The sequence below is a fragment of the Schistocerca americana genome, chromosome 5 (genome assembly GCF_021461395.2).
Source record: "Schistocerca americana isolate TAMUIC-IGC-003095 chromosome 5, iqSchAmer2.1, whole genome shotgun sequence".
NCBI lineage: Eukaryota > Metazoa > Arthropoda > Insecta > Orthoptera > Acrididae > Schistocerca > Schistocerca americana.
This window is the reverse complement of record NC_060123.1, coordinates 580,741,431-580,766,725: the sequence shown is the minus strand read 5'-3', so window position 1 is coordinate 580,766,725 and position 25,295 is coordinate 580,741,431.

The window sequence follows — 25,295 nt, the reverse complement described above, 5'->3', positions numbered from 1 at the left end:
TTTAATTTTTCGATCCTATACTGTCTGATGTAATGTTACTCATTTTCTGCTCCACTATATTTTCATATACAAATCCTTTCACTGTGATGCATGAAAATAGCCAAAGCCCGAAATCATGATTGTACAGAAGAAGAAACAATCTATACAGTCAAATGGCAGAACTTTCATTTTACAGAATCGAAATGATGCGATAGCTGACATTTTGAACACAATGATTCGTTGTAATGCCACAGTATTCATGGCTACTTTCTAATGGAAAAGTGCACAACACCACTCGCTGCTTTTCACCTACATCTACTCAAGTGAAAATTTATCCTCTGATCTGTTTCACGAGATTTTGATTATTGTGACATTCACGTATTGGAGGGAACAAGACTGTAGAATGACGTACATCATAGCCACAAGCTGGCCAGTTTTTGTTGTAGTCTTTGTCATGAGACTGATACGACACAGCTAGTCTATCCTTCGTAAGTCTCATCATCTGCACATAACAGTAGCAAACAGTTTCGTTTGAGTCTTCTTATTGTCGTAAAGCTTCGGAGTCCCTTTAAAACTGTTCACCCCCACATTTCCTTCCAGTATCAAACTGACATTTCCTGATGCCTCAGGGTGTGTCATAATCGAACATCTCTTTTAATGTAGTGCCCTAAATTTTATTTCGTTTTATTTTTTTATTTTTGTAATTTCTTTCACGCCATTCGCTTCCGTACCTTCTCATTTGTTGTTCGATTTGTACACCTAATCTTCAGCTTTCTTTTGTTGCATCGTGTATCAAAAGATTATATTCGCTTCTTTGGTAGACTGCTTATAATTCACGTGACACTTTCGTAAACGGCTACACTCCAGACAAATACCTTGGAGAAAGACTTTCTAGCGCTTAAATTGAAGTTACATGTTAATTAATTCCTCTTTTTCAGCAAGTCATCTCACGTGTTAACGGTCGGCATTTTCAGTCTTCTCTGATTTGGCCATTATTAGTTATTCTTCTGCCCAAATGCCAATACTCATATACTACTTAAAGTTTCTCATTTCCTAGTCTAATGCTCTCAGCATCGAGTGATCCAGTTTGGTTTCACTCCATTAGGTTGTTTAACGTTTATTAATGTTCATCTTATAACCTCTTTTCTAAACGCTATCCATTCTGTTCAAATGTTTTCCCGAATGATTTGGTGTCCCTGAAAGAACTACGATGTGGTTAGCGAACCTGGAAGTATTTATATCTTCTCCATAAATTTAGTTAATTTTCTCCGTGGTTTCCATTGCTGCATGTACGATGCAGGGAAAGAATAACATGGGAATAGATAAAAATCCTGTGCCCTTCTCAACTACGGCTTCCGTCTAATCCTATCCGACTCTGCAGTCTGGTTTCTGCACAAGTTGTAAATACTTTAACTCTCCTTATTTTGTCCCTAATAACTTCAGAATTTTTAAGAGTGTAATTCAGTCAACATAGTCAAAAGAGTTCCCTAAATCTACAAAAGTTACAAACTCAAGTTTACCTTTCTTCATCCTATCTTATAGGATACATTTTAGTGTCAGTATTGGCCGTAGTGTACCTGTATTTCTGCACAACCCAACACAATCTTTCCCGAAGCCAGGTTCTATCACTTTTCCATTCTTCTTTAAATTCTTTCTGAGAATGTTTCATATGCCTCGTGTATCTTGCATACTAGGTGCAACGGTTTTGTCGTGGCTCGCTGTCCCAAGGATCTCAATAATTGTTAGGAAATGTCGTCTTTTTGAGAGCCTTGATTCCATTTAAATCTTTTAGTACTCTATCAAATTCATCTCCCAATATCGTACTTCCAGTCTCATCATCATTTATTTCTACTTATATTTCTTTAACATTGTCTTCTAGTTCGTTTCTCATACATATACCCAGTATATATTTCTTCCTCCTTCCAGCTATCCATTCTTTGCTTAGTACTGACGTACCATATGATCTGTTTATGTATAGCTGCTTTCCTTTTCCCCAATGGCCCTTTTAATTTTCCTATCGGGGCGTCTATCTTTCCCCTGGTTATGCGCGATCCTGCAACCTTGCATCTGTCCACAAGCCATTCAGTTTTGCTCTTTATGCCAATCGTTTTTAGTCATCTATATAATTATTTGCCTTTATCATTTCCTACGTTTTGATATTTTCTCCTTTCGTCAGTTGAGTTCAGTGCCTCCTGTTTTATGCAGGGATTGATAGTAACCCCTTGCCTTTCTACCTGTGTGATCATTTCTAGTAGCGAATCTCTCAGCAACCTCTGGTTCCTTCTATTTACCCAGTCTACATCTCCACAATTTTCTGCTTTTACAGTTTCTTCAGTTTCAATTTCCAGTTTATAATCAGTAAATTGTGGTCAGCACATCTTCCTCTGGAAATATATTATTGTTTAAAATGTGGTTTAGTAATCTCTAACCTTTGGAAATCATTAACGTGCGCTTTGTGGAAAACTCTAAGACGGTGCTTCTTCTGTCACTCCTCTGTCCTTGGCCATTTTCTCCTACTGTATTTCCTTCTCTTTCTCTTACTACTAGAGAATTCCAGCCATCCACTGTAATTAAATTTCGCCACCCTTGTTTATGTAAATGATTTTATATATCTCACCATATACTGTATCAATTTCATCAAGATAGTTGCCATATAATGTTGTACTATTGTGCTGGATGTTGACATCATGTGTATCTTGGATATGGTAACTCGTTCACTGTGGTTTCCGTAGTAGTATTCGCATTTTCTATTCTCTACTTCATTATTAGGTCTACTTCTGCATTACCCCTATTTAATTTTGTGTGATGACTCTGTACTGACATGACCAGGAGTCCTATTCTTCCTTCCACTGCACTCCACTAATTTACCAACAGTGGGATACAAATAAACTGTATTACCAGTGACTGTGCAGTCGTGGTGGATCAATGTTTTCATTCAAAAGATATCCTACGACTGTTGAAACAAATACGCAAAAGTTAAACTTTTTCTGCTTCTATTGTGTTCCAGTGACCCAACGTATGAAGCATTCAACTTTCGTCATATATTTACTCAGTCGCTCTGTTTCTACATATGTTCTTTTCTTATCATGAACCACTAATCGGCAGTGTAAAACCGCATAGGGGTGGTTGGACATGGCTTCACTTTCAAAAGTAATATTTACTTATCACTTGGGTTATGATAACTCAAACGGCTATTTATCTTAATATGTATAACAACGCCAATATATTACAGGTTTCACTGATGGTTTTCCTGATGTTACTGTTGCACTTGTATACGCATCTGACAACAAATCACTGCTGTATTTAAAATTCGTACCACTAAACTCTTCCCGACACCACCTTCACTAAGCCTATTTTCAGCGCCCGTATCTTCCAGTTTTCATTACCATTTAGATTTCTAAGCAAAGAAAAACGTATTCTGTCTACTGAAATTTGGTGCAGTAAGACCTTAGCAATCATCCGTGTTCACTTAGGTGTAGTACTCGTAGTCAAACAGTTAATGAACACTTCAGTGTGTATCATTTAAAATATTTCTAAATCTACACGTTTATGCCCATAATCGTTGCCGGTGCTATTTTACATGGAAACATTACTGTACAATAGCAAGAATAATGGTAATTGCCGAAAGGACTTTGAGGCAGCCCAAACCGAATGCTGAGTCAGTGTTCTGAGGAAATGAGATTTGTAAAGCCTTAAACTGTGATGTGGTATTCCAGTTTCGCACAGATTCAGTGTGTGAACCCCCTTCATTTCTTCACAATATGACAGCTCTTCACCACCATTTGAATAAAAATAAATACGCCACGAATTAGTTCCGTCTCGCGTACAGCGCTTTAAGTACAAAACCGAAAGTTATTTTTAAACGTGTTTAGTGGAACCTCGTTTCATCGTTCGTACATTTGGATTTGCTCCTATAAAGAAGGCTAATTCCACTGTTATGTTATCTAGACGCAGTGGGCGAGTCACAGATGCGGATCTGTCACTCGGGGCACAAGGGTGGGCGTCCTCAGGACACCTCCAGCGTCATCACTTCACGGATTTTATTTTAATTTTCCGGTTCGTCAGCGTCCTCCTACATAATCGCCTTGTCGTCAGCACACCGCCTGGGGGCAGAGAGGTGCCTCGCTTAATGAACGTGGCAGCATTGTCGAAGAGCCTTCATTTCCAGCTAATTCCTGAAATGCCTTTCCGTGTAGCCGGTACCCTGGGGGCACTCGCCAAGGCTGCCGCTGAGGGAAAATAAGCTTGCCAGTAACGTCTACTAATCTTTCACTGAAATTATTTGTCTGTTGGAAAATATGAGGAGGTACTAATTACATTGTGTATGAGATAAAAGACAAATTTATTCTTATGCTGTGAAGAAGCTTTCCCAGTACTAGTTTTACGATAATTAACCGTTTCAATATCCATTGTACTACACGCTTGCTTTTTCTACAAGAATGTAACTGCTGTAATTCTGCTCGTCAGTTATCAGTCAACCTACAGCAACTAAAACCGACGACGAGGATAACCTATGTTGAACATTGTGAATCACACAACTGTAATAACATATTTTATTACAGACGATCGACTTCGGTCTAGGATCAGACCATCATCGCGTCCATCCACTGTAACGCTTTGTTATAGCGTCTGGACCCGATGAAGGTCTGATCCTAGACCGAAATCGATCATCTTTTACAAACTGTACCGTAGCAGCTGTGTATTGCATACTGTAGTTCTTAATATTCATAAAACTATACACCACTACGTCCATAAAATGTTTTTTGTTGAGTAAGCTAATATTTCTAGAACCACAACCATGTCCATCTACGGCTCTCTGTACTGTTACCTGTAGCATTAACATTACCATTCATTCAGCAATAGTTTTCTATAAATTCCTTTCCTCATTTATTCCTTACACCATTTCTCTATCCCAGCGTCAAAGCCACTTCATCAAATGTTACGGCTCGATTATACTATTTCACAGATTAGTTCTCCACGTTCATGTTAACGTGTGCTATAAGAGTATTTCCTGGCTTTGAACACTTAACACATTTTGGACGCAGAATTTCTACACTTTTGCGTCCGTTTGTTAAGGAATTTTCATAAGTACTGACAAATTTTGAAGGGATAAAAGTGGTAAGTTAGAATATACCAATTAAAATTTTACCCAATGATGAATAGAGTATCAAGTATGTACGGTAAATCTTAAAATACGTTTGAATATATTTATATTTCTAGGCGGTAGAGTCAGTATCACCCCTTGCCACTAAAGTGACTTACTTAGAAGTCAACGTGGATTTCGTCTTGTGCAAAGTGTTACTAGAAGTTTCGAAAAAGTGAATATATGATTTATGTTATTACTATTTAGTTTAAATAATTTTTGTTTTGTGAAGAAGGTCAGTGAGAGGGCATTTGTCTAGTCAGCAGCGGGTGACGTTAACGTAGTGTACTCGCAACAGTCCAGCCATCAATGTTACTAATACACTCCTGGAAATTGAAATAAGAACACCGTGAATTCATTGTCCCAGGAAGGGGAAACTTTATTGACACATTCCTGGGGTCAGATACATCACATGATCACACTGACAGAACCACAGGCACATTGACACAGGCAACAGAGCATGCACAATGTCGGCACTAGTACAGTGTATATCCACCTTTCGCAGCAATGCAGGCTGCTATTCTCCCATGGAGACGATCGTAGAGATGCTGGATGTAGTCCTGTGGAACGGCTTGCCATGCCATTTCCACCTGGCGCCTCAGTTGAACCAGCGTTCGTGCTGGACGTGCAGACCGCGTGAGACGACGCTTCATCCAGTCCCAAACATGCTCAATGGGGGACGGATCCGGAGATCTTGCTGGCCAGGGTAGTTGACTTACACCTTCTAGAGCACGTTGGGTGGCACGGGATACATGCGGACGTGCATTGTCCTGCTGGAACAGCAAGTTCCCTTGCCGGTCTAGGAATGGTAGAACGATGGGTTCGATGACGGTTTGGAAGTACCGTGCACTATTCAGTGTCCCCTCGACGATCACCAGTGGTGTACGGCCAGTGTAGGAGATCGCTCCCCACACCATGATGCCGGGTGTTGGCCCTGTGTGCCTCGATCGTATGCAGTCCTGACTGTGGCGCTCAACTGCACGGCGCCAAACACGCATACGACCATCATTGGCACCAAGGCAGAAGCGACTCTCATCGCTGAAGACGACACGTCTCCATTCGTCCCTCCATTCACGCCTGTCGCGACACCACTGGAGGCGGGCTGCACGATGTTGGGGCGTGAGCGGAAGACGGCCTAACGGTGTGCGGGACCGTAGCCCAGCTTCATGGAGACGGTTGCGAATGGTCCTCGCCGATACCCCAGGAGCAACAGTGTCCCTAATTTGCTGGTAAGTGGCGGTGCGGTCCCCTACGGCACTGCGTAGGATCCTACGGTCTTGGCGTGCATCCGTGCGTCGCTGCGGTCCGGTCCCAGGTCGACGGGCACGTGCACCTTCCACCGACCACTGGCGACAACATCGATGTACTCTGGAGACCTCACGCCCCACGTGTTGAGCAATTCGGCGGTACGTCCACCCGGCCTCCCGCATGCCCACTATACGCCCTCGCTCAAAGTCCGTCAACTGCACATACGGTTCACGTCCACGCTGTCGCGGCATGCTACCAGTGTTAAAGACTGCGATGGAGCTCCGTATGCCACGGCAAACTGGCTGACACTGACGGCGGCGGTGCACAAATGCTGCGCAGCTAGCGCCATTCGACGGCCAACACCGCGGTTCCTGGTGTGTCCGCTGTGCCGTGCGTGTGATCATTGCTTGTACAGCCCTCTCGCAGTGTCCGGAGCAAGTATGGTGGGTCTGACACACCGGTGTCAATGTGTTCTTTTTTCCATTTCCAGGAGTGTATTTTCCGAAGATGTAATCGTATTACCGTTACTTCAGCGTTCGGAGCGTAGGCGTTCCTTGAAATATCATCTCATCGAATAACACGTTGATAATTTTGTAACAGGACAATTAGTTTACAGTAGTTTACTAATATCGAAAAATCACAGTAACGACGACCATTAAAGAAATGATACTCAGTTCATCATGTAACTGACGAATGAAAGTATAAGATGTACGACAGTCAAAGTTTATCGACGAATAGTTTCCTTAAAAACATTTGAGAAAGACAGCAGATCGGCCGGCTTGCGCGCCATGCTGTTCACGTCCTCATGTGGGCTTGATAGGTTCCGCGCCCAATAGGCCTGCCATTATCATCAGCTGCTGGCGCACTCAGCTCAAGCTGGCAACTCTATTCGTTCGTTCTGAACTGCCAAAAGTTGCGACTAATTTTCAACGCACTAAATATTCATATTTTGCCGATATAGCTTAATTTATGTTATTGTAAATGGGAGTAGAGTTTGTTTTACATGAAAGTGAAAACTTATAAATAATTAATCAGCAAAGGATTTAAATTAATGCACTCTTTGGGATTTCAAAACCCCACTGATATTACTGCTTTAATGACAAAGCTAGATAGGCAGTCACAGTTTTATGGGAGCCCTCAGTATGCTGCATGTTGCTAGTCCCTTCACAATTCGTAATACAAGGCTACACCACCAGTGTGAATACTGTGAGCCAAAACATTAAGACCACCCACTCCTCTCACCCCCCCCCCCCCCCCCCAAGAAAAGGGGGAAGGAAACCGCGATACTTAAAGCAGCATAGTGGTGTCTTGGGAACATGAGGCGATAAAGCCTGCTACGGTCGCAGGTTCGAATCCTGCCTCGGGCATGGATGTGTGTGGTGTCCTTAGTTTGATTAGCTTTAAGTAGTTATAAGTCTAGGGGACTGACGACCTCCGATGTTAAGTCCCATAGTACATGGAGCCATTTGAATTAGAGGCGTTAAAGAAAGTATGTAAGTGGAGAAGAGACGAATAGGGAATCATTCTAGCAATGATAACGGCTGCGTATGGGGAAACACACTGGCATAATCGACCTCGACAAAAGGTAGATTGGTATAGCCCCTTACCGGGCAATGAGCATCATGTAAACGTCGAAACTGGTCAGCTGTTCGAGGCTACTGTCGTGAGAATCTTCGAAAAGTGATTGAAGAATAGTGAAAAGACGAGCTGATGACGCCAACGACTCATCAAACAACGAGGAGTTCGGAGTGCTGCCCGCTTTTTAAAGCAGGACAGCTGGAGAATCATGGCATATTTGACGGAAAAGTAAAATGCTCGCGCTAGTACAACGTTTTCAGAAACCACTCTTGAGAGCACATTGCTGAGGTGCCACAGGAGACAACCCGACGACATGTACGTGTTCCCCTGTAGCCTGGAAGATATACGATGTGTGCGAGGAAAGTAATGAGGCTGACTTTTTAACTAAATGGCTCTGAGCACTATGGGACTTAACATCTGTGGTCATCAGTCCCCAAGAACTTAGAACTACTTAAACCGAACTAACCTAAGGACATCACACACATCCATGCCCGAGGCAGGATTCGAACCTGCGGTTAAACACTGAAGCGCCAGCCGGCCGAAGTGACCGTGCGGTTAAAGGCGCTGCAGTCTGGAACCGCAAGACCGCTACGGTCGCAGGTTCGAATCCTGCCCCGGGCATGGATGTTTGTGATGTCCTTAGGTTAGTTAGGTTTAACTAGTTCTAAGTTCTAGGGGACTAATGACCTCAGCAGTTGAGTCCCATAGTGCTCAGAGCCATTTGAGCCATTTTTTGAACTGAAGCACCAGAACCGCACGGCCACACTGGCCGGGTGACTTTTTAACTACCAAGATTTTATTTTTATCAAACAACAACACTGTCCCGCTTCAAATTAGTTCCCTTCGTCACCTACACACCAGCGGAGTTGTTCCCAGTCTTTGTTGCAGCGCTGGAAGGTTTCAACGGGTAGAGCCTTTCGCATGTCGGTCACGTTCTTTTGAACGTTCTCCACAGTTCCAAAGTGATGTCATTGTAAGACAATCAGGGAATCAGTTCAGTTGAATATGGGGACTGTGCTTGCCTTCAGAAGTCAAAAAGTGGCTGGTTGTGTCTGCAAAGTTCGGTCTCACTCGATTCACCCTATTCATTAGAATTCCAAGGACATCTTTGTAAAATACTTGGTTCGCAGTTTGTCCTGGAAGAACTGACTATTTATGCACGGTATCCCTGCTACTATCACAAACCAAAGCACCGTTGTTTTGATCTTTGATTTGCTCATTAGAGCTTTTCTCGCACGATGAGATGTCTCGGTGTGCCACTCCTCGCTCTGTCACGTTGTCTCAGGGATTGTACTCAAAACTCCAGAATTCGTCACCTGTTATAATGAACCATTCGTGGTCATCGGTAGTCCTCGCAAGAAGAACAGCGCACACATTTCCTTCTGCTCAGTTGTGAGATTTATTGGCACCATTTTGCCAGAAACCTTTCGCATGTACCAAACGTCCGTCAAAATTTGATGTACGGTGAAGGTGGTTAAGTTTAGCAGATCGCTCATCATCCTTATTGTTAAACGTCGATCTAATGTCACAAGATTACGCACACTTTCAACGCTTTCGTTGGTTTTTTAAGGTCTCTTGAGTGATGTTCATCTTCAATGTGTTTTCGCTCCTCCAAAAAAGATTTGTGCCTGCAAAAAAATTGTACTGTTGATAAGGAATGTTGCCCATAGGTCTGTTTCAACTTTCCAAAGGTCGCACTCGAAGATTCCCCAAATTTGACACGAAACGTGGCTGCATAACATTGCTCTAAATTCTGCTGTTCCATTTTCGTAACACAAAACAAATACACAACTTCACTCAGGAGGTTCTCAAAAATTACCTGGTGTCTGTACGGAGCTGAAACTCGAGTTGTGCATCTGAAAGGCATGAAAACGACGGTAAACAGAAGTAGAACAACACAGATTTGACAGATTGTTCGCAATGTTGTCAGTCTCATTACTTTCCTCACACACCTCGTAGTAATTGATGACTGCAGTGTGAACGGGATCATTAAGATTTGACCGTGGATCAAAGGCAACATGTCCCCTAGGAAGATTAATCACGTTTCTGTTTGCATCAATAGTCGTCTCTGCTACTGTTATCCAGGAGAACGGCTCCTCAAAACATGCACCGCCACACGGACTTAGGCCAATGGCGGCGGTATTATGCCGTCGAGGACACTCAACTGAGCTCCGATGGAACCTATGGCATTAATCGAAGGCACCATTGCAGACGTGGGCGTCGCGAACAGTGGGGGCACCACCCGTATCCTTTCGTAGTTGATGGCTTCCCTAACGGTATTGGAGTCTTTCAGCAGGACAGTTGCCCGTATCACAGGATCAGAAAATCGAGCTACAGTGATTTCTGGGGCATGACAGTAGACTTATATCGATGTCTACTCCACCAAATTCGCCCAATCGAAATCCGATGGAACGCTTCTGGAACGCTATCGGAAGCCAGCTCCGTTTTCAGGAACCATTGGTCCGTAATTTACTGGAACTGCATGACCTGTGCGTAGACATTTCGTGCGCCATACCTCTGGAGCTTCCTAAGTACTTTTCTAATCCGTGGAACACAAAATCACTGCTGTATTTCTTTCAAGAAGTGGGCCAAATCCTTGTTAATCCCGTATTCATATCATGTTGGCTCACGTGTGTATATTGAGGAAAATAGTTAAATACCAGGAGACCCGAGCAAAACTTTCCCACCCTAATTGTTTAACATAAACACAGTATTTGAAATAAACTTGTCGTTGCGATAAGGATAGGTTGCGAATGAAGATAAAACATCATTGAAAAGGAACTGAATGACTTGAAATAATAATAATTAGTTTGTAATACGTCCTTGTACGTCCAAAAATGTGTTTCTCATTTTGAATGTTTGTCCCAGCTTGAACGACTGTCAGTAAGGCTACCTTAGCTCGACAAACGTTTTCAGTTACAGTGAGGACGATAGGCTGTACCAGCAATAGACAGATCATAATTCAAGGCGGCAATGACAAATACGTTTGTCGTTTGAAAAAATATTTTCGTTTTGAAAAGTCAGCTTGTCCGACAAGCAGATATAATGGCCTACTACAGTGGTCACAATTATTGTCTATGGCAATGCAGCCTAAGTAATACAGAAAATAAGTATTTTAAAACAAATAAAATGTCATTTGTATAAGATAATATGAAAAGGGAGTTTCTTATTCACCATTAATAAGTTAGCTTCATAAACTATAGGCATGGAGCTGGGCATTCAGGATGCCCTGTTTCCTGTTGAAGTTAAATGTCTCTTTTGTGTTAAATTTTTCCACAACCAGTAAGCGTTAGGACAAAATCGACATGACATCTATGTATCATTAGTATGTTTTGAGAATAAGAGATGTTGACTCGAAATATAACACACAATGATTTTAATCTTTCCTAGGTTTTGGTTGGGGCGTTGTTTGGGGAAGGAGACCAGACAATGAGGTCATCGGTCTCATCGGATTAGGGAAGGACGGGGAAGGAAGTCGGCCGCGCCCTTTGATTGGTATGAGACACAGGAAAACAGATAAATGGATAAGGTAATAAATGGGACTGGAAGAATTCATAACTTTGATCAGTATTCTCTGAGAGGAAAATTATTATGCAGTCAAACAGATGGAATGGGCAATGAGTGGAGTAGATACTCTCACTGATACGTATGAAAAATGGAAAAGAAAGAAATGAAAGGCCAGTAATTGGTAGATTTAGAACTGACACAGGAAAACTATCATACGGGTGTATGCACATGAAGAAGGAAAACGCTAAGACTCTGAAATATTTTATGAACAACTGCAAAAGCAAAGAAATAAATATAATAAAACTGATCATTTGTCAACATTACCAGATTTAAATGGAACAATACGAAAATCAATACTAAATACAGTAGCCAAATTTGGTGAAATAACTTTAAATGAAAATGCTAAGACATAAAGAGATTTTGCTATGTTTCATTAGTTGAAAAACACAAATACCTTCTTTAGAAAGAAATATGTAAGTAAATACACCTAGAACACAAGTGGTTCATGCTCAATATTTGATTTTGTAATAGTTAATACAAAAGTAGCCCTCCGATTCGAGATACACATGTATTTAGAGGTAATAATGTAGAGCCTTATCACTTCCTAGTTACATCAACGATTGAAATATGGGCAAGATGAAGGAAACAAATAAATATAAAGAAGACCGAAACCCAGAAGATGAAATTTACAGTTCACTCTCTACAGAAAGAAAGCATAAGGAATTTTACCACCAAAGATTCATATGTAAACTGGAGCTACAGACAATATCGAAGAAGAAAGGAAAAGATCACAATTAACAAAGTTGTAAACAGTAGATAGCTGAGGAACTACAAGGAAAATGTGTAGCATCAGACCAGAAAACATATTTGGACATAATGAATTCAGAAATAAACAAAAATATTAAAGGTAAATAAAGTGCTTAGATCATCTATTTAAAAACATGCACAAACAAAACCTCATAAATATATAAACAAAGAAATAAAACAAAAAAATTAATAGGAAGAGGTTATAATAAATGATGGGAAAAAATTCACTGCTAATACCGAATGTGGCATTCACAGAAGACAGCATTTAGCATTTAAACTTGTGAAACATATGAATAAAATGGAGGCAGGTAGTGCAAATGGGGCTTATGCACTCTGGAATACACACGCGTCCGCGACTGCGGCTGCAATCGCGGCGATAGTTTTCACCTAACTCATTGGGTCGACGCCGGCCGTGTATGAGGAGGTTGCCGCGTTTCGTGTAGAACTAGGGACATGAGCACGCACGATGTGCGAGTCTTTCAGCGATCTATGGCATCTAGCTATGGCAAGAACTACTACATACTGGATCGTGTTTTAAGTGTGTCGTGTTTAGTGCTTCTCTCTACATCGCAGAGGACTCTGTCTTGCAGTGGTATTTGCTGTTGTCTCAATCCTATCATGCATTAGGCCTTCCTCCTTCAGAATATGGTGTAGAGAACCAACTTATAAATTTTACAGTGCTTCGGAAACCCCACCGCGACGTCAAATTCCCGACAACTACTACCACTACGGATTGGATCATGTTTTAAGTGTGTCGTATCTAGTGCTTTTCAATATACCGCAGTGAACTCTGTATTGTAGAGGTATTTGTTGTTGTTACTATTCCATCATTTGGAAGACATTTCCTCCCTCTTTCTTCATCCTGGTGTAGCGGTGAGAAATACTCAACTTGAGATTTCTGTAGCGCTTTAAAAAATAAAATACGCTTAGCAGACCTGTAGTGGGCGGGAACACTATAACCGTGACAGTGCAAAATTTACCTCGAAAATTATAATTACAACTATCATTTCATAGCTCACCCCTCCCAGTTGTCACATAAAAGTAGGTTTGGATTATACAACGAAATTTCTCATCAAAAACAGAAATTTTATTTATCCAGGCAAACTACTGTGCAGTGTCATTCTTTTTTTTTTTTTTTTTTTTTTATTTAGTAGTTTGAAACTGTTTGAAGCAAATTGTTTAAACGTTATGTTCACTATTTAATTAATATTTCTCGTGGCACGTCTTCTGAAGCAAAATTTGTGGCATCTAGAAGATGTAACATTCCACCAGATTTAATAATTCCTGAAGCACTTCCTGGTATGCGCCATAGGGAAGTGTTCCACGAAGGGTGGGCAGTTTAGAGCCCATACCAGAATGAAATAACCCATTCTATTTCTTGCCATCTGAAAAGCAAACTACATCTCTCTCTCTCTCTCTCTCTGTGTGTGTTTCTCACTCACTCACTCTCTCTCTCTCTCTCTCTCTCTCTCTCTCTCTCTCTCTCTCTCTCTCTCTCTCTTGCATGCAACGACCTTTTTATAAGGTGTATTTCGAATGAGCGTGCTCCTAATTTCGTGAAATCCTCAATTTGTGTGTGTGTTTGTGTGTCCGAAATAGCTACTGCGTCCACCTTATATTCCCTACATCACGATCATGTGACCGGAAATTAATTGTTAATTTACTTCAGCGGTATTTCAAGATCGATTCCCTATCAGGTATTTGATTTGGAAGGAAGGCGTCTCTCGCGTGCACTGGTATCTAATGTGTTAGTTCACGCATACGGATCACCTGAGACTGCAGCGGCAGCTGTGTGGCGATCCCGCTGGCGTTTCCAAAATTCCTCCGGTGCGCCCGACTTCAGGCAGCCTACGCACGTGGCGAGAAGCGAGACAGTTGTTTGAAATTGGTGTAAGCGCTGTGGGACAGCGTATTACATGTTTCCTTACTCGATCTGAATGAAAATTATCGCAATTGTTTAAATGTTCCATACGTCACCTTGTATCTCGTAAATTGTTTAAATAAACAATATTGAACACACACATTATCTAAATTGCTTAATTAATATTCCATACACTGCAGTAAATTTCCCTCCAACTTCTTTACAGAAATAAATAAAGTATATTCCATATACGGTCCTGTATCCAATAAATAGTTTAAATAAACGATATCCCACACATTATATAAATTGTTTAAACAATATTTAAGGCGTCTCGACTAATTGTTTAAATAAATAAATAAAATACAATGTTTAAATTGTTTAAACAATATTCGATGCACTGCAATCAATGTCTCACCAAATTCTTTAAACAAATAAATGACCTATATTTCATACACAGTTTGTATCCCATAAGTTGTTTAGATAAACAATATTCCACACATTGTCTAAATTTCTTAAACAATATACCATGTAATGCAATTGATTTCCCTGCAGATGATCAATCAACTGAGTCTTTTTCTGGGCAATATCTATATCTATGTCGATGACAGGGGGGGGGGGGGGGGAGGCTGAGGGGTTTTCCAGAGGGGGAGTGGTTAATTAATTGCTCGATTTAATTAATTATTCAATCAAATTCATATAAAAATATACTTCTATCAGCGTTGGGAATTCCCAGAGAGTTGGGGAGGAGCAGGGAGAGAGACAGGAGGAGAGGGAGGGGTATGGGTGAGGGAACAATAGGTTAAGGGCCTGTCAGTCAAAAGGACGTATTATCCCCAGTGTGCCATAACCTCTTAGCAGAACAATACTTGTGGAGTATTGTTTACTTAAACAATTCATGGGATACAAGGTGATATACGGAACATTTAAACAATTGCGATGATTTGCATCACGTAAGGAAACATGTAATTAAACTGTCACAGACTGCTGAAACCAATCTGAAAAAACTTTCTCGCGCCTCGCCACGTGCGCAGGCTGCCTGGTCGGGATGCACCAGAGGGATTTTGTTAACACCAGTGGGCTCGCTGCACCTCTGTCGGCTGCCATCTCAGGTGATCTGTATGCATGCTGTCGGCTATCTGTACATGAGAGAGATGTCTTCCTTCCACATCAAATACCTAATTGGGAATCTAGCATGTAATACCGGTGAAGTTAGTAAACGTCTTATTTCTGGTCACATGTTCATGGTGTAGGGGAATATAAGGCAGATGCAGTAACTATTTGACAAGATCGTTCTATACAGAAAGACAGAAAGAGAAAGAGAGAGAGAGAGAGAGAGAGAGAGAGAGAGAGGAAGGAAGGGAGAGAGAGAGGCAAAGGTCTCGAGTTCGAGTATCGATCTGGCACACAGTTTTAACATGCCAGAAAGTTTCAGGTTAAGTACCTATTAATCAAAAGGGAACAATAGTTTTACCCCTGAATGTATACTGGTTACTGATGTAGGCAGCCCGCAGTGTGGAGCACCACAAACTTTGCCCCATTGCAGTTGGGCTGCCAGTTCTAATCAAGTGAATGACTGCTGAGGAAAGACTGCACAGGAGGGAAGTGAATTTGAAGAGAGTATTGTAGAAAAGGGGACGAATTTCATGAAGATGTGATGGGAAATATCACACTGGGAGAGAGCTATGACTGAGCGCTGGAAGACTATGTCGAAACAAGACATTCGCTACATGTTATTGTGGTCCTGGCAGAATATACCAAGAACAAATTAACGCAAAAACAGGGTATATCAGACATGTGAAACACCTTCAAACTTCTTGAAGACAATATAATCAAAATTCAAGAGAAGTAAGGTGCTATCAAGTATAACTATTACAGCATGATTTGTTTAATAAGTGATGGTTGCTAAACTGCAGAGGTATTATTTACAAAACAGTGAATTATGTGGTGAAGCTAAACTCAGTAGAATCAGATTTGTCTACGGATTTCGGTAATTTACGAGTAGTTTGCATGTCTGTAGGCCACGTATTGTGATCCCGTCAGTGCTAGTGTTTTGTATCTGTGTAATAAATAAACTGCATAGAATCCATCCCTAGGTAAACTGTTCCAAAATAAATAAAGTACACTCCTTCCTATCCAGCAGTCCAGAACCAGCTCAGTCCTTTTCCCCCTGTTTCCAGAGGGGGGTTTCCAGAGACATGGGTTAATTAATTTATCAATTTAATTAAGTAATCAGATTGATGAGAGTGAGAGGGAATCAATAGGTTAAGGACCTATCAATCAAAAGGAAGGATCCTTTTAGCAGGACAATAGGTTAAGATTCTGCCAATCAGAAGAGAACAATACATTAAGTACCTGTCAATTAAAGGAGAACAATAGATTTGCCCCTGAGTACATACCTGCCCCTGATGTAGGCAACTCACACAAACAAAACGTGCTGGTAACCCTGTTGCACTACTACTATTAGATTGATATATCGAGTAACTATCTAGGAGGTACAGAATCGAATTTTGGATTTAGAGAAGAAAGATGGAATACACTGGCAGAACTCATAATGTGGCATCAAGGAATCGTCAGTTTAGTATGTGTGTGGAGGAAGAGGGTAGTGGTAGGAGTTGAAAATGGGGAGCAATAAACAAGTTGAAATGAATTTAAGTTGCAGTACATATGCGGAGATAAAAGGACTTATATAGAATAGACTAGTGTGCAGAGCTGCATGAAATCAGTCTTCTGCTTGTAGACCATGACAATAATGACAATGGATTTCCAAATGACTGTCAGGTGACTACCAGAGTGATAGACTGGTAGATCGGAATTCCCTTGGGATGTGCGTGGTACTAAAGCAGTATCAACCAAATCTTATTTCAAGAACTCTTGTGATTCCCTTACTTATTGATTGACAACCTCAAAACAAAATATAGTGAGTAATGTGTTGAGAATGCCTTACAAACAGTGACAAATTAAGAGAAGGACGCTCTAATAAACTCTGTAACACACTGTGACTTACAATCACAGGGAGTGTGAAGTAATGGAGAAACAGACTCTCTGAAATACTACCTATATTAAAATACAGTTAAAATGCCGTTCTGGCACACTTTGGCAAGGAATTGTTTGTCACAGACCATCTGTGTAATAATTGTAAGTAAGCAAATAAATCAATGGCTTTGCAATTGTGTGCAGTTATTTAAGCGGAAAATGCCTTTTTAATAGACAAACATAAAGATATAAATATATGAGGTCTGGTTCAACGGCCTTTATGTAATTATTTACTGAAATGACTACATTCAGTAGTTAATATGAATACTCTACCTTGCCGAAGACACCTTAAAAAAATTCCCAAAGAGTGTAAATTACACTTACGTTCAGAATGAAAGTATATCCATACTTTAGTCAGTCTTCTGTGGACATTTTGAAAACAGGAAAAAAATTCACGTGTGGAAAGTAAACTCTAAAGTGTTTCTTGGTAAAAAAAAAAAAAAAAAAAAAAAAAAAAAAAAAAAAAAAAAAAGTCATCGATCATAGAGAAGAAACTATAATCAAACAAAAAGTACATCTGGTTCATTTAATGAAATAATAGAACTCAGCCGGCCTAAGTGGCCGTGCGGTTAAAGGCGCTGCAGTCTGGAACCGCAAGACCGCTACGGTTGCAGGTTCGAATCCTGCCTCGGGCATGGATGTTTGTGATGTCCTTAGGTTAGTTAGGTTTAACTAGTTCTAAGTTCTAGGGGACTAATGACCTCAGCAGTTGAGTCCCATAGTGCTCAGAGCCATTTGAACCATTTTTGAATAGAACTCAAATTTGAAGTCAACTGTTTCCCACACACTACTATAACCTATACCCATATACCTACACGATCTGATCAGATGTGTCTCGATGTCTCTTAGCAAACATTAGTGTGGATAGTGTCCAACGTCGCCATTCAACTCTGTAGGGAACAATGAAGTTTCTGAATCTTTGTGGAGAAACGGCACCCTCCTCCTCCTCAAGATCCGAAAGCTGCTCCACCATTGTACCTCATTTTTTAACTCCCTACACACATTAATTGTGATAGTTGCATAACGCATCGCTGAGAGGCACATCTGCTGTCGGACCATCGTTGCCACGACGCGAGCGCCACTTGCGAGTAGTTCCGGAGTGCTGAGCCCGGAGCAGGAGTGGCTTATGTCGGTGTGAGCTAGAGAACGGGCAGTGACGCGAGGGCATGGTTACCGTTGCATGCGGTTGGCTAGTTTGTCCAACGGACAGGTGAGTACTGGACGCCGAGTTTGAGATGAACTGCGCTGGGTGTTACAACTCATGGTGGTGTTGGAATTTGTATTAAACCCAGCTTCAATGGATTACATTTGTGGGTAGCACACGGAAATCTAGTCCGAATGCTGAAGTGCCAGGAGGAAAGATAATTCTGCATAGTTAAATGATACTCCATCCAGTCTTAAAGTGAACAGTATGTCTAATATTAAAAACACTATTTGGTTGCACAGTGTTCCTAATTAATTCAAGATCGACGCATTTCGCCCAGTTAGGGCATCATCAGGGTACCTAGAAATACAAGTGAATGACGACATTAGTATTAACCTGACTGGGTCCTGTCCTGGACTACTTTAACAGCAAAGTGAGGACCAAAAAACAGGCCGAATAGAATGGAATATACACATGGCGTTTCCGTAAGAGTGTGCAAAAATGTAACAGGTCATAGAGAATGCTCCACTGAACAATTTGAGGCAGTGTACCAAGGGCCAGAGAAGCCAGCTTAAGAAGATATGGAAGTAAACTAGTCCACCGCATTGTCTAGCATTACTGTATTCCAGCTTATTGACAACTAACATGTGTACAAGTTTACATGTACTGTGCTGTTTGTTTATATGTAGATTTTTTTATTTCCTGCAAGGAAACAAGGAGGGCAAGCCTGATTACTAGGAAGTCATGATGCCGTATTTCCTGGTCGCTCGACTGGAAGGTGTGGTCTTATTGCATGGCCTGCGAGGTCACCTGACCTGAATCTCCTTCATTATTTCGTATGGGGATATCTAAAATCACTTGTGTAAAGATCCCAATGTGTACGGAGATGGAATTAGCAGCCGCAATTGTAGTTTCTTGTGCTGTGATTCGAAATATACCCGGGACTTTTCCAGAATGAGATTTTCACTCTGCAGCGGGGTGTGCGTTGATATGAAACTTCCTGGCAGATTAAAACTGTGTGCCCGACCGAGACTCGAACTCGGGTCCTTTGCCTTTCGCGGGCAAGTGCTCTACCATCTGAGCTACCGAAGCACGACTCACGCCCTGTACTCACAGCTTTACTGGCAGAAGTAAAGCTGTGAGTACCGGGCGTGAGTCGTGCTTCGGTAGCTCAGATGGTAGAGCGTTTGCCCGCGAAAGCCAAAGGTCCCGAGTTCGAGTCTCGGTCGGGCACACAGTTTTAATCTGTCCGGAAGTTTTTTATACCCGGGATATTTGTCAGGGTGCGTCAGAATCTTGTTCGCCGATGTCACGCATCCATTGAGGTTGACGGTCGTCAGTTGCAGCACATTTTGTAAGATGCAGAACAAATGTTACGTTCATTGTGTCGGTGGTGGTATTTGCAGTTAATTGTAATTATTGTAAACAAAAAAGTACACAGAAATGTGATTTTATACTACTACCTCCTTAAACTGGCTTCTACGATCCCAGGTTCTCTACCTCACATTGTTCAGTGGAGTATCCTCTATGCCCTGTAACGTTTATTATTTCTGAGTTACAGCCAAGAGGCTGTACGATACCAAGTGGAACAAACTGAGAAACAAACAGAAGATGAACAGACTGGAGCAAAACACTGAGAACAGGGAGCAGCTGAGAATAAAAAGGAAAACGAGGGAGTCAGGGTGGCTTATAAGCGCTAGTGACAAGTCATAGCAGTGCAGAACAGGACCATGCGCACAAGATGTAAATATGGTCCCAGATCAAAACGTCCCCAGAAGCCCGTCCTGTCTAGGATGGTTTCATTCAGCAAATTTTCTAGTTCTCACTTTGCTCTTATAGTAGTCCGAGGACAGGGCCACATCGGGTTAACTGTAATGCCGTCCTCCCCTTACATTACCAGATAACTTTATGATGTTCTAACAGGGTGAAATGCGTCGATCTTAAGTTAATCGAGAGCACTGAGCAAGATACGTGTGTTTTTAATACTAGCAACGATAACGTTGTCACGATGGAATGGAGTAAATTTTATGAAAGGTATGTCATTCACGTAAACACCTTACTTAACAGAAATGACTTACTGTTGGACAAAACCACACTGGTTGAGGAATGCAGTACTTTATTAGACCGCAGTTTCATGTTGATTCTTGTTGTCGTGCCCGGACCGATGAGGCTTCGTACACTAGAATAATATTTCTCAGCCGGTGGACACCGACTAGAGTGAAAGGTTCTAGTGTTGTGCTGCTAGACAGAAAGTGAGTTGGTTCTGTAGCATACGAGTGCCACTGCTCAAAATGGCTCTGAGCACTATGCGATTTAACTTCTGAGGTCATCAGTCACCTAGAACTTTGATCTAATTAAACCTAACTAACCTAAGGACAGCACACACATCCATGCCCGAGGCAGGATTCGAACCTGCGACCGTAGCGGTCGCTCGACTCCAGAACGTAGCGCCTAGAAACGCGCGGCCACTCCGGCCGGCTGTGCCACTGTGATGGCGTTCATAATATGGCGCCTCCTGTGAGGGTATACATGGTACTGTTACTTTAGTAAGCTTACTGCCCATTGAATTTGGTGTTTCAATATTGTGGTCTGTACTTGTGGTCAGGGACAGTACTGTAAGAGTTAAATGTTACCCTTGTGCCACAGGTTGCAGCGCGGGGCAGCCGAGCGGTCTTGGCCGCCTTGTCACGGTACGCGCGTCTTCGCCCGTCGTTGGTTCGAGTCCTCCCTCGGGCATGAGTGTGTGTGTCGTCCTTACCGTAAGTAAGTTTAAGTTAGATTAAGTAGTGTGTAAGTTTAGGGACCGATGACCTCAGCAGTTTGGTCCCGTAAGACCTTACCAGAAATTCCCAAAATTTTCCACAGGTTGTAAGTAGTCTGCAGGAAAGCCACAAGTGAATATCGCCGGAATAAGCAATAATTATTATTGTGTCAAGTTATAGTCCAGCTCTTCCTGACATACAATATGTGTGGTTTTTGTATGATTGGTGTACACTGATAGGAAAGAGAGAGCATTTCGTGAACGACAACAGTCCCCCTTTACTCAATTCAGCTGTTTTTATTGCGGCTGCAGCAGACTTTCTCTGTCTTTACTCTATTTATTCTTTGGCCACTGATATTTAAGTAGGTCACCCATGTGCTAAGCCAGCGTAGGTAACAGCTGAACATCAGTTTAGCATACTGTTTGTGTTTCACTCGTCGTAGTGAACTGTAGGACACACTTGAATTAGAGAACTAATCTTATTGCGTTTGTAATTGTATTGTATCTGTGTAGATCATAAGTGTGGTCAGAATAATATGGAAAAATATTAAAGATTTAGAAGAAACGAGAAAAGCTTTGTGGGTACCATCCTTCAGAAGATCGCTACAAACGAGGACCACGCACATTCTCTCTGTCAAAAGAGACATAAGTAATCGTGTAAATATTAAAGAGCTAGTGTAGCTTTTGGTGTATACACACACAACCATGTCTGTCAGTGTCAATAGCAGACGTTACAGATCCTATTTATGTACTCTAACATTACCAGCGAAATCTTTTTCGCTCGATGGATACATGGAAGGACTCAAAATTCCAACGAAAGTTAAAACAAGGCTGCGTAGGAAGGCTTACCTAAAGCAGTATTTGTGTCCCTCAGAACCCTAAAAATTGGTGTCATGGACGCACCATTTGGTTTCAAATACGGATTAGCAAGTAGGCAGAAAGTGATGTGGGCATAGCACCTGGCCGGCCGAGGTGGCCGAGCGGTTCTAAGCCTTTCAGTCCAGAACCGCGCGACTGCTACGGTCGCAGGTTCGAATCCTGCCTCGGGCATGGATGTGTGTGATGTCCTTAGGTTAGTTAGGTTCAACTAGTGCTAAGTTCTAGGAGACTGATGACCTCAGATGTTAAGTCCCATAGTGCTCAGAGCCATAGCATCTGGGGTGAATATAAAGAAATCGCTTTCATCAACTACTCAGTCGAGTGCACGAAAGGCTGAAAAAATTCCCTGCAAAAGACAAAAGAGGCAAGAATTCAAAATAGGTCCTCCAAATATAAGCTGGAGGATACAGAAAACCACAACTATGACCTATGTACCTGACGGGTTTTAGCACTAATGAAGATTTTATCAAAAACTTCATGAAAATATGAAATGTTATCTTAAGGTACAATTTTCTCTGAAATCAATACGTCTACGTCAATCAAACTTGGTACAGAAATCAGTTGCATCGCTGTTATTAAAATGTACTAGAATTATAGTAATCAAACAAACATATGACGAACATTTAAGTATTAGTTTTCAAACGCCAAATTTTTGGGTCACATACTTTTCTGTGTATTTTTGCTGTGATAGCAATGTTACTGCAATATGAATAACACACTTTGAAGAAATATGAGAAGTTATGCACGTTTCAGGCATGGTTGAATTTGTACAAACAATTTTTTGCAAATGTGCACCAACTTTAGTGTGGATAACCACAGGAAATACGTTCACGAATGGGTCCCCTTAATGTTTTAGGTTTTTGGTCCTGTCAAAGTTTTGTAGTGTTTACTGTGTTCGCTGGGCGACTAATTTGCATGTGATTTATCGCATGAGAATATATTGTACAATTATTCATTCAAGCAATTGTTTTACATTTTTTTGCTTAAGAGGTTTTAAATGAAAGATTGGGTCACAAACTGAGTGTCGTTACAAGGCATATGCACCACTGCGTAGAGAGTACGTTATGTAATAAGGTCGTCATTTCTTTAAGGTTATATACTTCCACATTAACCTTGAAGTCATGCTGCGAGTGGCCATTGGCCATACAGTAAGGAAGTGAAGGTCACTGAAACGAAATGGTTCCAGCCCGTGTAATTTGTTGTAATGCCAAGGGCTAACATTGTTTTATTTACCGAAGATCAGAACGTGTTCGTGTCTAATTTGTGTTTAGTGGCCGATCTGAAACTAAAGTGGTATCCTGTCGTCACAACGGCCTCGCAACAAACAGGTGTTCATACATGTACTGAGCGGCCTACTGGAAATTGTTTAAATGTACAGTTGTCTCATGACGTCAGCAGGCCAGCTGCTCACCTAATGAGAAGAAATTTTTCTTTAACTGTACAGTTGTCCCATGCAGTATATTAATTTACTGCTTTACTGCATTCTGTTTTACTATGTTACCTTTCAGTCTGTTGCATGCAATTAATTAAAAGTTGTTTGAAAGGGTCACGTTGTTCTTATTCACCCAGAACTCGCCCATACCAAACCTGTGGTACAACAACTAACTGCCGCAAAGCTAAACGGTCGCTGTTCTTCTGTACCTGATGGCTACCTAGTCTTGCTTTAGCTACGGCTGCTCCTTTGCGTTTCCACTTCACAATCGCATGACTGACAGTCAATGTGGGCGGGTTTAGCAGGTTTGAACGTCCCTGATGGATTTGTTACTCATGTTAAAGCCATCCTGTGTCCGATCCAGTCTCCGTTTACTGCTTCTCTGCTGACAACGTAAACTTTCGTGGCGCTTGCGGCCCTCATGACATCTAGTAGTGAATTCCGCGTTATATAGGAGTGTCCGGATACTTTTCAACAGACAGTGTATAATAAGCTGAATTCAATAGACTTTTGGAGTTTATAAAAAGAAAAATTGGACATCCTTTTTGGTCAAACGGTCTAGACTAGTTGCCGTAAGTATCATGGAAATAAAAATGACAACTCTGTTGCAAAACCAAAAATGTTAAGCAAAGAGATCGACAATTCCGGTGACAAAAAAAGAAACTAAAAGTCAGGTTCACAAAAATAGCCAAAACAGTGGAAAACATCAATGTTAAAAAAATAAGGGAAGAAATTATTTAAAAATTTTACATATCAAATGTGTAAATTGCAGAACATAACACAGTGGTGTAGAGGCAGTCGAGACGCACAGTTTGATATGGAATATTTGTGGTACATGTCATTGGGAATGTTCCACAGATTGGCCTACAAGAGCGTATGTTTGATGATCAAGATTTTCCATAGTGTCTCTCCCTCCCTCTCTGCGCGCAAGCTATTGATCCTAGAAAAATAATGAGTAGGATCTTTTATTGTACGAAATTTAATGTGATCTATTAATGTACTGGGACATGTTTTCACTAGAGGCCGCAGTATTCTCGTAATCTAAGAAAAATATGCAAAGATGATCTTCAAACTAGCCCCCACCCCCTCCATCGGGGACAGTGTGGTAGGTACAAACAAGAAGTTATCATCAGGGGAGATGAAATAAATAGTACGTCGAGTGTAGTTCTAGAAATATCTGCTAATGATATTTTCATGGATATTAATAAATGGTTTAAAGCCAACTCACTGACACTAAACTTCGAAAAGACTCACTAAATGCAATTCAGAACCCGTAAGAGGTATCCACCCAGCATATGCATAAAGTATGAAGAAGAGCAGATAGAAGAGGTTGACAGTCTTAAATTCCTGGGATTACAGCTTCATAATAAATTCAGTTGGGAGGAGCACACCACAGAACTGCAGAAACACCTTAACAAATCTCTATTTGCAGTTCGAGTGTTAGCAGACATAGGCGACATAAAAATGAAAAAGCTTGCATACTCTGCCTACTTTCATTCCATAATGTCGTATGGTATAATATTTTGGGGTAACTCTTCAAGTCAAACAAAAATTTTCAGAGTCCAAAAGCGTGTTTCTTTGTGGAGTAAATTCACGGACGTCCGGTAGAAACCTCTTCAAAGAACTGTGTATACTAACTGCCTCTCAATATATTTACTGCTTAATGAAATTTGACCTAAATTATTATTATTATTATTTATTTTACGGCCTTCATTGGACCACTCTAGTCAAAAATACAAAGTTCTAAACAAGATGTTACACAGGGATACAATTTGGTTCAACAATAACTTAATATGATATTTAGGTAATATAATTATTAGTGTCTATTCTTATATGAAAGGTGTTTAGCTCTTCTGTCTGCCCAATATTTTTTCATTCTTTCTGATATTTTCTTTCTTTCTTCATCTGAGACAACTATTCCTG